The sequence below is a fragment of the Panulirus ornatus genome, chromosome 10 (genome assembly GCF_036320965.1).
Source record: "Panulirus ornatus isolate Po-2019 chromosome 10, ASM3632096v1, whole genome shotgun sequence".
NCBI classification, from domain to species: domain Eukaryota; kingdom Metazoa; phylum Arthropoda; class Malacostraca; order Decapoda; family Palinuridae; genus Panulirus; species Panulirus ornatus.
The window spans coordinates 5,828,988-5,841,222 of NC_092233.1; the positions used below are offsets into that span (position 1 = coordinate 5,828,988).

General features: G+C 34.5%; 1 long non-coding RNA gene across 2 annotated transcripts; it reads right to left on the bottom strand.

Moving 5' to 3' along the window:
• Positions 1-1,259: 1,259 nt before the first annotated feature.
• LOC139750749 (uncharacterized) lies at positions 1,260-12,092 on the bottom strand. Of its 2 annotated transcripts, XR_011713211.1 has the most exons (6): positions 11,928-12,092; positions 9,557-9,659; positions 7,233-7,408; positions 4,887-4,960; positions 4,608-4,698; positions 1,260-2,353 (listed from the first exon to the last, which is right to left on the bottom strand). It is a non-coding gene; the product is annotated as an uncharacterized lncRNA (long non-coding RNA). The 2 variants fall into 2 exon arrangements; XR_011713212.1 differs by lacking the exon at positions 7,233-7,408 and having other exon boundaries at positions 11,928-12,091.
• Positions 12,093-12,235: the final 143 nt, after the last annotated feature.

Consider the following 12,235-nt stretch of genomic DNA (forward strand, 5'->3'; position numbering starts at 1 on the left):
GCCCACGCCTCGCAACCATACAACATTGTTGGAACCACTATTCCCTCAAACATACCCATTTTTGCTTTCCGAGATAATGTTCTCGACTTCCACACATTTTTCAAGGCTCCCAAAATTTTCGCCCCCTCCCCCACCCTATGATCCACTTCCGCTTCCATGGTTCCATCCGCTGACAGATCCACTCCCAGATATCTAAAACACTTCACTAATATATCCACTATGGCTAGGCCGTATTGAACACTATTTTACTTTTTGTTCATGGCAGCTGAGGCGTATAAATAAAAATTATTGAATTGGCTGCCTCCATTTCAAGACAAAATATACATCCATTAATGCTTATAGTGGCATTCCTACTGCTGTTATCATGTAGCACTCTTTCAAGATAAAATATATTAGTAACAAGAACCTTTTCAAATCATGTTTGTTTGAAAAAAACACTTCCAAATATACCAGAACTCACTACATATCCCTGTTAAATGATATGTAGAACACATAAACAGTGTTTTATCATGTTAAGTTGTATATGATCATGTCTGAAAAATCATGATTGAGTTAACCACAACAAAATACTCAAAGAAATATATTTTTAGAATGCTTGAGAATATCCTGCACACAGAGTGTACACTGGAAGTTAAGACTGGTACAATGAAAGGGTTAAAAAACTATCAACATCTATTGCAGTAATAATCTTTTTTTTTTTTTCATACTATTCGCCATTTCCCGCATTAGCGAGGTAGCGTTAAGAACAGAGGACTGGGCCTTTGAGGGAATATCCTCATATGGCCCCCTTCTCTGTTCCTTCTTTTGGAAAATTTAAAAAAAAATGAGAGGGGAGGATTTCCAGCCCCCCGCTCCCTTCCCTTTTAGTCGCCTTCTACGACATGCAGGGAATACGTGGGAAGTATTCTTTCTCCCCTATATATATTTATCTATTTATTCATTTTGCTTTGTCGCTGTCTCCCGCGTTAGCGAGGTAGTGCAAGGAAACAGTAATAATATGTGCAGGAATTCAAAGTTAACTAGTTAACTAAAAGCTTTCAACATACATTGATGAAACACATAGATTATCAATAAATGATAGAGATTTCAAGTTTTACAGTGAAACATACATGAATACTGATGGAATGGACCTAAGATTTCCATTTGGATTGAACACTTAAAGAAACATCTTTTTAGAATGCTTGAGAATATCCTGTACACAGAGTGTACAGTGGATGTTAAGACTGGTACAGTGAAAGGGTTAAAAGAAACTATCAACATCTGCAGTAATAATTTGAGTAGGAATTCAAAAGTTAACTAGCTAACGTAAGGCTTTCAACGTACACAGATGACACACATAGATTATTAATAAATGAAAGGCATTTCATGTTTAACAGTGAAACAAACATGAATACTGATGGAATGGACCTAAGATTTCCATTTGGATTGAATGCTCTTTCGTATGTTTATATGACAGCATGATATAAAACAACTAAATGATTACCCAGACCATCATCAAATCCAAGATTCATGTATGGTCCATAAATACATTTCACAACATATAAAATTATGTTAAACCTAATTTTACATTTTTCCTGAATACTTGCTAAACATAAGGGTTAAAAACAAAAAAATTCAATTAAGAGGACCAAACAATAAGAAGGTTTTGGATTTTCAATGACTAAGGAATAAGGAGCTATAGATTGTGGTTTGAACAAACATAAACATGTCAGAGTGTTTTATATACCTAATGCAGGTTTTAGTTGTCAATTATTTGTAATATATGTAAATATATACTATATATAACATTCAATAAACATTCACTAAAAATATTTACAGGAAACACTTCCTCTAAGCTACTGGATATTGTGAATCTGATAGGCCACAGATTGAGTGAATTTATGATTTTTTAGGAAAATACACTTTTTTTTAGAAAAAATTTCAATATCAGTCGTTCAAATCAAAGACAGCCTTATTGCATACCAATTTCATTACACAAAAGTGTGTATAGACAAATAAGCTTCATTACAAGTAAAGCAGAGTTACATACATGATAAATAAGAATTACATGACCTATAGAGTGAATGAGAGTTCATGGGGCCATTTCTTTGTCTGTTCCTGGCATTACCTTGCTAATGCAGGAAATAGCAAACATGTAGGAAAGAAAAGAAAGAATAATGTTAAAGAAAGCTCTAACAGAAACTAAATATTTAAACCTCTCAGGATTTTTTCTTAAAATAAAATGTAAATATACTGTACTGCAATTCCATGTACATGAAATACATATCTGACAGTCATATCCAAAATCTAATGATGATCTTGAGGGAATTTTCATGCTTGCATTTCTTGGTGGCAACTCAGCTTCCCACTGTGCCTGCACAGAAAAAGGTATTCAGCTAGAGAAAGAAAAAAATAATTAAACTTAAATAATCATGATACAATTCTATTCTTTTACTGCAGCTGCACCTCAGACCATTCTGGGATCTCCTATACACAAGTGGAATGAACAATTTCCACACTAACCTCCAGGATTATTTTCCATTTCTTCATTTTCAAAAATTTCTCTAATCTGCTACCCTTCTCTATTTCTTCCTGCTTCCTTAATTCTAGATTGCACCTTGCATAAATTCATAAAGAAATCCCTCATTTTTTATCATATATTCAAGAAATCTACCTATATTCAATGAGTCTTCTATTGCATTGCAGGGTAGCTTGTGACAATCCTAGATTATAAAAAAGGTTAACTTTACAAATTCTGTCATATTTCTCACTGAAATGTTACCCTCTTATATATGCCAAACAGCCTCCAAAGGACCTAGAAGTATGTTGCTATTAGCATTCCTTTGTACAGTATTTTGTTCTTTCTCCTTGTTTTTGTCTCTTTTTACTCTTAACACACTTGAATACTATGAATCACCACTTGTTCTTTTAATCTAATCTCTCCACATATACATATCAAGGCAAAATCTTTTATCGAATGGTCCCCTGACAGCACAATATCTCACCTCAAGCAAAATTTTTATTCATTTACTGCTCTCTTCTTAGAACTATACTGTACTCCCCCCGAATTTTCTCTTCATTCTATCTTCTCTCCAAAGAACAAAATAACGTTTCAGAAAAGCTACTTCAGTCAACTGCACTTCCTTTACCACTCTACTGAGAGATCCATGTTTTAAAACTACAAAGTAATGTGGGTTGCATCACTCCTAACACTCTTCGCCATGCCTATGTCTTCACACTTTATTTTTTTTCTCTTATTACCCATCTTACAAATCGAGCAATATTTTTGCCATAAACCCATTTTGAAAGTTATTCTGCCATCCTTGGTAGCAGTTTCCTAAGACTTAAACTGTGATTTCTCTATCTTACATCCACCAACACATACTTCATATCCATCCCCCTCTTTTCAAACTCTACCACCATGGTTTTATGTGCATTCATTATTTTTTGCTTTTTTTGCACTAATCTCCTCCAAACAGTTTTATCACTGTAAACTTTAAACTAATACTGATATCATCCCCATATCAAATAAAAAGTCTAAGACTTAAAATCATTTCTGTAAAACATTTGCAGCCAACACCTGACTTCATAGCCACTACCACTTACATCAATCATTATGGTGTCAAACAATTAAGGCATTAGAAAAAAGAACTTGCCTTTTTCTAGTTTAAACAATAAACCATTCATTCAATCAACTGTTACTTTTACCATATGCTCCATTTTTTTCAAGAGCATTTCTATATACTCTACCTTAATTAACTCCATTCCCAATTCCATGGGGTGGATCAGTGACATGTAGCCTCTGAAATTATTCATACACATCTTCAACCCATGCCCAGTGCATTTAAGTGAAACATAGACTTCTGTCCCTCTATTCTTTACATTGAAAACTAAGTTGCTTTGTCAACTGAGACAAAAGTCACCAAATCACCTCTATACACAAATTGCTTCCACTGACTCTGCTCCTCAATCATTCCTCAAGCAACTTCATCAGAAATATTCCAAGCCCAAATCAGTTCTCTCACTGCATCTAGCTTACTTTTCTGTGGTTTACCCTTCCTCCTTGTAACTTCTACTGTGCTACTAAATATCTTCTTAATCAACCTATCACCTGCTATGTGTTCTGTGTGGCATACCATCTTAAAAGACTCACCCATGTGCCTTTTTGATGGTTTCTTCATGTTACTTTTTTCATACCACATATCCTTCTCACATCTTCATTGCTCTTTCTTTCTATCCTCCTCATTCCAACTATCCTGCACATTATCCATCTTTATTGCTCTCAAATTCTGACCTATCCTGAGCTATGATAAACCTGGGTTTCACATCCATATATCAGAGTTGGGACAAGCAATGCCCCATACAAGCTTCCAGCACACTCTACACTTTAATTCACTATGTCATCCTCTCCAATGTACCCTCTCTCTCTCTCTCTCTCTCTCTCTCTCTCTCTCTCTCTCTCTCTCTCTCTCTCTCTCTCTCTCTCTCTAATGAACACATCTTGTTTTAAAATATTCTCTTTTATCTCTTCCACACTTTGTTACTCAAGCCTTTCCTGTATAATCACCAAATACCTGTATGAAAACAGCATGAACGTAAGATATGCAATGCCTACAAATATATATTACCTTTGGAAAGTTTTCTTGAAGTTTTTACATGTCAAATCAAGGATGTAATGTTGACTGTGATCTTTGCAATAAATGCCTGGCTTCACCAATACTGTACAGAGAGAAACAGCAATTAAGACTTGAACATCACAAGAGAAATGCTTATCTATCAACAAAATAAATAATTAATGGGAAAATGTATGATCAAATTAAAATCATATGTAATCAACTCATTGTCCTGCTGGGTATCTTTACGTCATCCTAAAGATATCATTTGTAATATAAGATCTTCAGGCTCACCTGAGACATGCTGAAGTTTCAGGTGTGTAGAGAGGTGCTCAAACTACCCAATGATAGTGTTGGAAAAGTACTTTCTGCAATGCATATGAATTCATGGAGTCATACAAGAACTCTACTTCATAAAAGAGGAATGATATTAGTAATAATGTTTTCCTAATATTAAAATCTTTTGCAAAATCAAATATATTCGAACATCCAATATAATTATTTTCATACATAAACAAGACCTTCCATCACTAGATATCACTGATGATTAACTGGAGAACTTTCTCATAAATCCTACAATGAAATACATGTTAAGACAAATACAAAAAAATAAACTTGTCCAACCGTTCACCTAATTAGAAGCCTATATACTGCACTTACCTGCATCATCTAGTATATCAACCTTTCTATTATCCTCCTCATCCTCTTGGATGATTCAAATGCACAGATTTGTAATGAGTAATTGCAGAAACACAGTCCATGTTCAAGAATACATGTACCTAACATGGTAACGCTTTTTAGTAAGAAGTGGGGTTCAAACTTACAAAACCATCATACATGATCAAAGTTTCTTAAAAACCATACAAAAGATGGAGGTATAAATATTCTTAAAAATATTGATCACTATATATCTGCACGCATTAATCTGTACTCATTATAAGGAAATGTGAATTCTAAATCATTCCTTCCTGCTTACCCTCTGCTTTGCAATCCTACAACATCCACTCCTTCACTCACACAAATCTTGAAATTCCTCTACTATGCTTTGTCCCTGTACATTCACTATCTTGACACTTCATTTACTTTTTTGATAATTTTCTTAAAAATTTTTGATATTCCCCAAGTGTACTCATACCTCATCCACTCCATATACTTGAAAAAAAAAAATTCCTGCCCAGCATCATTGTGGTCTTTTTATCCTATATTCTGAAATTCTACTTCCAGACACCTATACTCTCAAAAATTACCTCTAGACACCCACTTTCTTTTAGTATCATCTCATCACTAATTTAGGTGCTACAACTTTTCCTAATACTACTCTAGCTGATGTTAAGACACCAAGGTCTGGAACCATGAGACCCACAAGTGTAACATTCCCTACCCATACTGTGCAAATTGGTAATTACAAATAGATAATCAAGATAGTAACACTTGTGTAGCTCTGAGCTTTGATCTCAGGGAGACAAGGACTGCTACTCAAGTTCTGAGTTGAGTATCCCAATCTATTCCTAGCCATGTAAAGTTCTGGTTGGGAAATAAGCACGATGATATAACCCACTTTTGAAAGGCATTCTGAACATGAAGTTCTTGTCCAGCATATTCCTCCTCTGAAGGTGTAATCATCAAAAAACTGTTAAGGTAAACTTTAACTATTACTTCAGATGTTTGTTTTGGGAGCAGGGCCAACAATGTTCCAAAAAAAGTTTGTGAGGCTAAGAATAACAGAATGGCATCACCTAAAACTGCTAGGTCTATGCACAAATTCTGAATAACAAAATCTCCCTCATTCTGGGATGTGCTGCATTACTACGATCTGGCAGACACTCTGTGAGATGGTCATCTTAAAAATGTGCTCAATTGTGTGGGAGTTTAGAAAAGAAAGAATGGCAAGATTTTGCAATGTCTATCATGTATGTTTGTGACACTATCAAATCAACACTGAGTATATCAAAAAATATCCAAGACAAAGCAACCAGAAAGAAATCAAGCAAGCAAATTGTTACAAAAGATAAGATGTAAAGAAGTGCTTTTAATATATCAGAGTAGAAACTGGATGGAAAATGAAAAGTGGTGAATTCTCAGGCACATAAAAGTTTAACAAGTTGTCTGATAGTTAAGAAAGTTTAAGGGATGAGGCCCCATGAGTCTATAGGTCTCTCTCAAAAATGCATCCAACAGATAATTACAAACAGGTAATTAGACAAGAGACAGGAGAGGAACTCCCTCCTCATACTATCAGCAACAATTAATTACCTGTAATATGAACTCATAAAAACAAAAATCAAAATATAACAACTACTGCAATATCATAAAAGTAAACTAAAAATTAAAGACACAAAAAAAGACAAGTAAAGTACTCGTAGAAATGACCAATCAAAACAATTTATAAAAGTTATCATCAGACACTGCTGACATCAGCAGTGTCTCCAGAGACACTTATTCCCACGAAACAAGAGAGTCCTTAAAATTTTGGTCTCTTTGAAACCACAAATACAAGAAAGAGGATACCAACCTGATATTTGGGAGGGTAGAAACATAACTGAAAGCATCACAAGCCACATAATGTTATGGGGAACTGCAACATACTGTGTCAGTCGCAGGTGAATGATGGAAGTAGCCAGCAACTTCACGCCAACTTACCTCCTTTCTTTCATGTCACATGCCTGTTTGAGTCATCATGGTCACAAAGTTCAAGTAAATGAGCACCTGCTGATCTCATGTGATGTATCAATCATGGCTGAAGAAGGCGAATCCCCATGGATACACCTCATTTTGAGCAGTTAACAGAGCTCTCTTAGGTTATCCTTGGGCTCTGTCTGTAAGCAAGAATTTAATCATGTTCCAAAGGTCTGACCAATTTCTGTATGCATTCTACAAGATAAAAATGGGTTCCTGATGGTCCTTGAGAAAAAAGTGGAAATAATATGCCTTGTGAAATGTCTTACATTCTAGGTGATAATTAAAATTTTCTTGGGTTTCCATTGATTGTGATGGAGGTAGGCCTTCCCTTTGTAATGAGATATTACCAAGAAAGAAGCAACCATGAAGTGCTAATGCTAGTGTTTATTCTGACATAAAGACACTGAGGCAATTTCAAATGAAAGGCAGTAAATTTTGCCATGTTAGCCCTTTTCAACTTAAAAGAGATCCTTCTTTAAATCAAAACATTACATCCCTGAGTTCCCACAATGCAGTAGCTGTAGTGACACTATTAAAAACTGTGTTACCAGAGTTGTTGTGCAGGTCTGATACAAAGAGAGCTAGGTTTAGTAGAGTCACTGTAACAATTCATTTTTCAATGGGAACAAACATCCTATCATTACATTCTTTTTAGCCAGCCTTATAAATCAAGTACACCCAAATATTTCTATCATCATTATTCATACATGTCTCATTTAATTAATTACTTATATACTAAATGGATATCAAACTGGTGAGAGGGAAAGAGTTTTAGTCCAGGAGTAACTACACTAACATATGTACACATGTTCATCCTCAAATCTCAAATATCCCTCTGCACTGTAATATCCAGTTCTTATTATTAGTTGAATTAGTTGGGCAAGCTTCTCTCAAACATCCAACACCAACATCTAAATGATGGATTAAATGTTAACCATTGGGGATCAATCAAAAGACATGTAAAGCATAAAGAATAAAGAAGAAAAGATATACACATAAAACATTACTACCAGCAGTCTACAGTAGACACAGTTAAAATCATTAAAATATGCTTTTAATGATTACTATTTTATTCAAAAGGTTTAATAATCAAGAGCTGTAAGTTTAAGATACAGCAACGCATTGCAAAAATTTCTAAGTGATAGATCTGATTAACGATAAGATAATTGGGGAGAATGTTTGTACTATTTAACAATGGAGCAATATTAAAGGTAAATATAGATTGGAGAGACAATGGATATGAAAGTGACATGCATCACAAAATAATTTTTGGGTCTCCATACCATAAGCACATTCAGCGGAAGCCAGGGAGCCATGGCCCCTACAGATGTGTTAAAGATCTCCCTAGAGAAATGGTCAACCCCTAGTACCATCTGAATTTTGTGGGATGTCTTTATGCATCATCTACCTCTGTCTTCATTTTATGAGGTGATGCCTTTCAGTCACCTTTATCTAATCATGACTGACTATTTATGACATCACTGTTCTTCATTGTTTGCAATGACTGGTTAGTACTGTGTATAACCTCCTTTGATCCCCTCCCCCACAACAACACAATGGCATGGAGGAAGAAAATTACACTGGTAATTTATTTTGACTAACTGCTAGCTCTCTCTTACAAGAAAGTTAAAGTACCACACGGTATGACACAAATTTGTATCGGAACCCTATAACTTCTCTATCTTACAAGAAGGTTAAAGTGCCACAGGGTATGGTACATATTTGTATCTTAACCCTATAACTTATGTTGTAACTTTGTTATAACATTCAACCTATTAAATCAGCCCTGGGTCAGCGTATAGGTACCCTAAGTCAACTGGCCTTTCCACTACAGGAAAGTTTGAATCCACCAATGTCTGTTACCACTTTTCTGTATAAAATGAAAAGGGAAAATATTCTACCAAATGATACAGTAATTGATTGTTTTAGTGGTATGTGTATCATTCTGCTACTCTAGCAGAATGATGCCAAAATATGACATTACAATAAATTCCTGATAGTTTTCTGAAAGTACTGCAAAACATACAAACAGAATTTTACAAATGTAGCAATAATCATCTTCTACATGTCTAAATAAAGACTCAGGAGACAGTCTTTAAATACAACTACCATACTGCATTAACAATCAGAACAACTGCTATCTAATCTTACTGCATCCAATAACAGTACTAGTTAGTATGAAAAGTGCTGCTACTATATTCTCAAAAGAACAGTGCTAGACAGACACTGCAATAATACTTCTGTATTAATTGATCATGATCAAATATAATTAATGCAACACTCACCTGATAATGACAGATAGTGTCCTTTTGGCATAAAGCTTTAATCTTGCATTCATAATCTTGCATTTTACTACCGTCAAGAATGCTTCCCATCATCTCAGGACTACTGAAAAATGAGTGTTAGTTGAATTTAAAGCAGCTCATGCTCTCATAATTTCAGGTAAAATTAGATATTTTGATACTCTTTGCCACTGGTGAAATGGGAGTGGAAACAGCAAGCATTCTTGGCCTGCCTGCTAAATCTATGCAAACAGTCATGAGAAAAAAGATAAAGGGATAAATGCAATGAAAACTGCCCTTACCAGAGGTGAAGTTATGGAGAAAAGAAAATGAATGTTGCATGTCTAGATCACAGATAAAAATCAACATAACATCCCAATAATTAGATGGATCATTCACCATAAAGCTAGTAAAGCTCAGCCGTCTCCAGACAAATTCTTCAAACATCCATTCTTTGAATAAAAGCCAGATATTTCTGATCAGTCATTATGTAACGTCACACACCTTTCTTACCCCTCAATAGCCCTGATATGTAAAGCCTTGAACCTCTTTGGTTATGTGTTTTCTATATGAGAGTATGCTTAAACACAATATTGTGTGCTTTAACTCATAGTAAAAGAATTACATTAATATTGGACCTGTACTGTAAAGCATGTTTCCTCAAGCCCCCTAAAGTGCTTGAGGAAAAAGACAAAACAATAGTATAAGATTAATACTAATGACGACTTATTCTGTATATATGCAGATTAAGTACTGGAAAAAAGAGGAATATAAATGTATGGATCAATTTTGTAACATTAAATCACACACTAGAGGAAAAAAAGGCAAAATTCAGGTTAGAAATACTGTATATCATTTTTCTATACGGCTACAGTATAAAAAGGAAATAAGCCAGAAACAAAGATAGTACAGATGAGCTGATCTGGTAAAAACAGCAGATTTGAGGGAGGTATAAGTAAACAATAGACCTCTTAGACAGGACTGCACATCCTAAAGACAAGAGGAATTAAAAGCCAGTCAAATGGTCCTTATATAATCTTTCAAGTTTAAAATAGGGAGCAGTATGTTCTAAATATCAAATTTGGCAACAGTGGTGAGAGTTATAAATATCATGGATAACATGGAGTAGATCAAGGTATATCAAAAGCTTAAAATATTATCAGAACCTATTAGAATTCCCCCCTTCTGGTCATATTTTATTGAAGAAAAATGGGGACTGCTGCCAGGAATGTGTAGGATGTCGTTGTGGGAAGGTTGAGCAATGGTGTGAAGACATGCTTAGTCCGTCCTTTCTCACATTTATCAACAGCTGGTGCAGTGCTCAATTATGGGTGTTTCATAAATTATAACTACAATATTTCAAATCGGATAAACATAGGCTGTTAGGGAGGTTAAGTATTGTTTTCATAAATTTCTTTATTCTTTATGTTTTGAAATTATTAAGTTTCTCATGATATTCATAACCACAATCATGTTATCTAATAATAGAAAAGAAGCTATGATGTTCTGATCACAATCAACAACTCTTACTGCATTTTCTACATAGCATCGTAAAACAAAATCACATCATCCCAATCTAATTTCGAAGGGTAGTTTCACTTATAACAAACCCCATTAAAGTCTAGTTTAGATCTGCATTGCTATCAGCTTTGGGTATTAAATGATTTCTTCTTCATGTTATTGTAGTGATAAGAATAAAAACAGTTGTAAAGCATCACATTTTTGGAGTCTCATAGGCATGACTACTCGATCTGTTGTCTGTTTGTTAACGTTTGGAAGCATTTGGAGAATGCTTGATCTTGGGTGCAACTCGTGTATTTCAGATGGTAGAATTATAACTGTTTAGATAAATTTTGACTGCTAAGGTGGCAAGGTTAGGGTTTCATATTTTGATTTTTTTTTTTTTTTACAAGTGTATTACTTACTCTTATATTTATCCTCAAATTTCCCTGATACTCATTATTCTCACTCTACTGCATTATTTAATATAGTTAAAACAAAATATACGATGAAAAACATCGTATACAATTATCGTATCTATTTTCTAAACACTTAAAAAGTTATAAATCAAAAATAACTCAACTCTACGGTTAGTTTCGTTGTGTGTTCTATCAACAATGATAAAAATAATAAGCTAGTCCACAAAATAATGTCTGACCCTCGTGCTGACCAGTCGGTAAAATAACTGCCCATGATCTTCATTAATGCTATTCAGTTTACAAGTCAACTGAATCATGTCCTATTAATGCTTTTATTCTACTTGAGCAAGAGAAACGTATGATCAACTTAGATTACAAATAATTAAAAGCACATTTGCCGTGTCAGTCTGGCCGTCAGATGCTCTCATAGTTACTTTACTGATGAAGCTACATACTCTCTGTATATCACTGATGGGGTCCATATCTTCAAATCTACGCCCATTATGGCCACCAACCCGGCACTATTCCTTTAACTGTGGCAGCCTCTTGTGAACGAGTGTTGAGCGAGTGACTGTAGACTGTCAGGGATTCAATTTGTTTACATACGACATCAGAACCTCAGAGTGAGCATGACTATAATATATATATAAATATATATATATATATATATATATATATATATATATATATATATATGTATGTATGATTTTCTGTAAAACTATAGCGGCCCCTCAGTAAAAATTCACACTGAATGAAGAGAAAA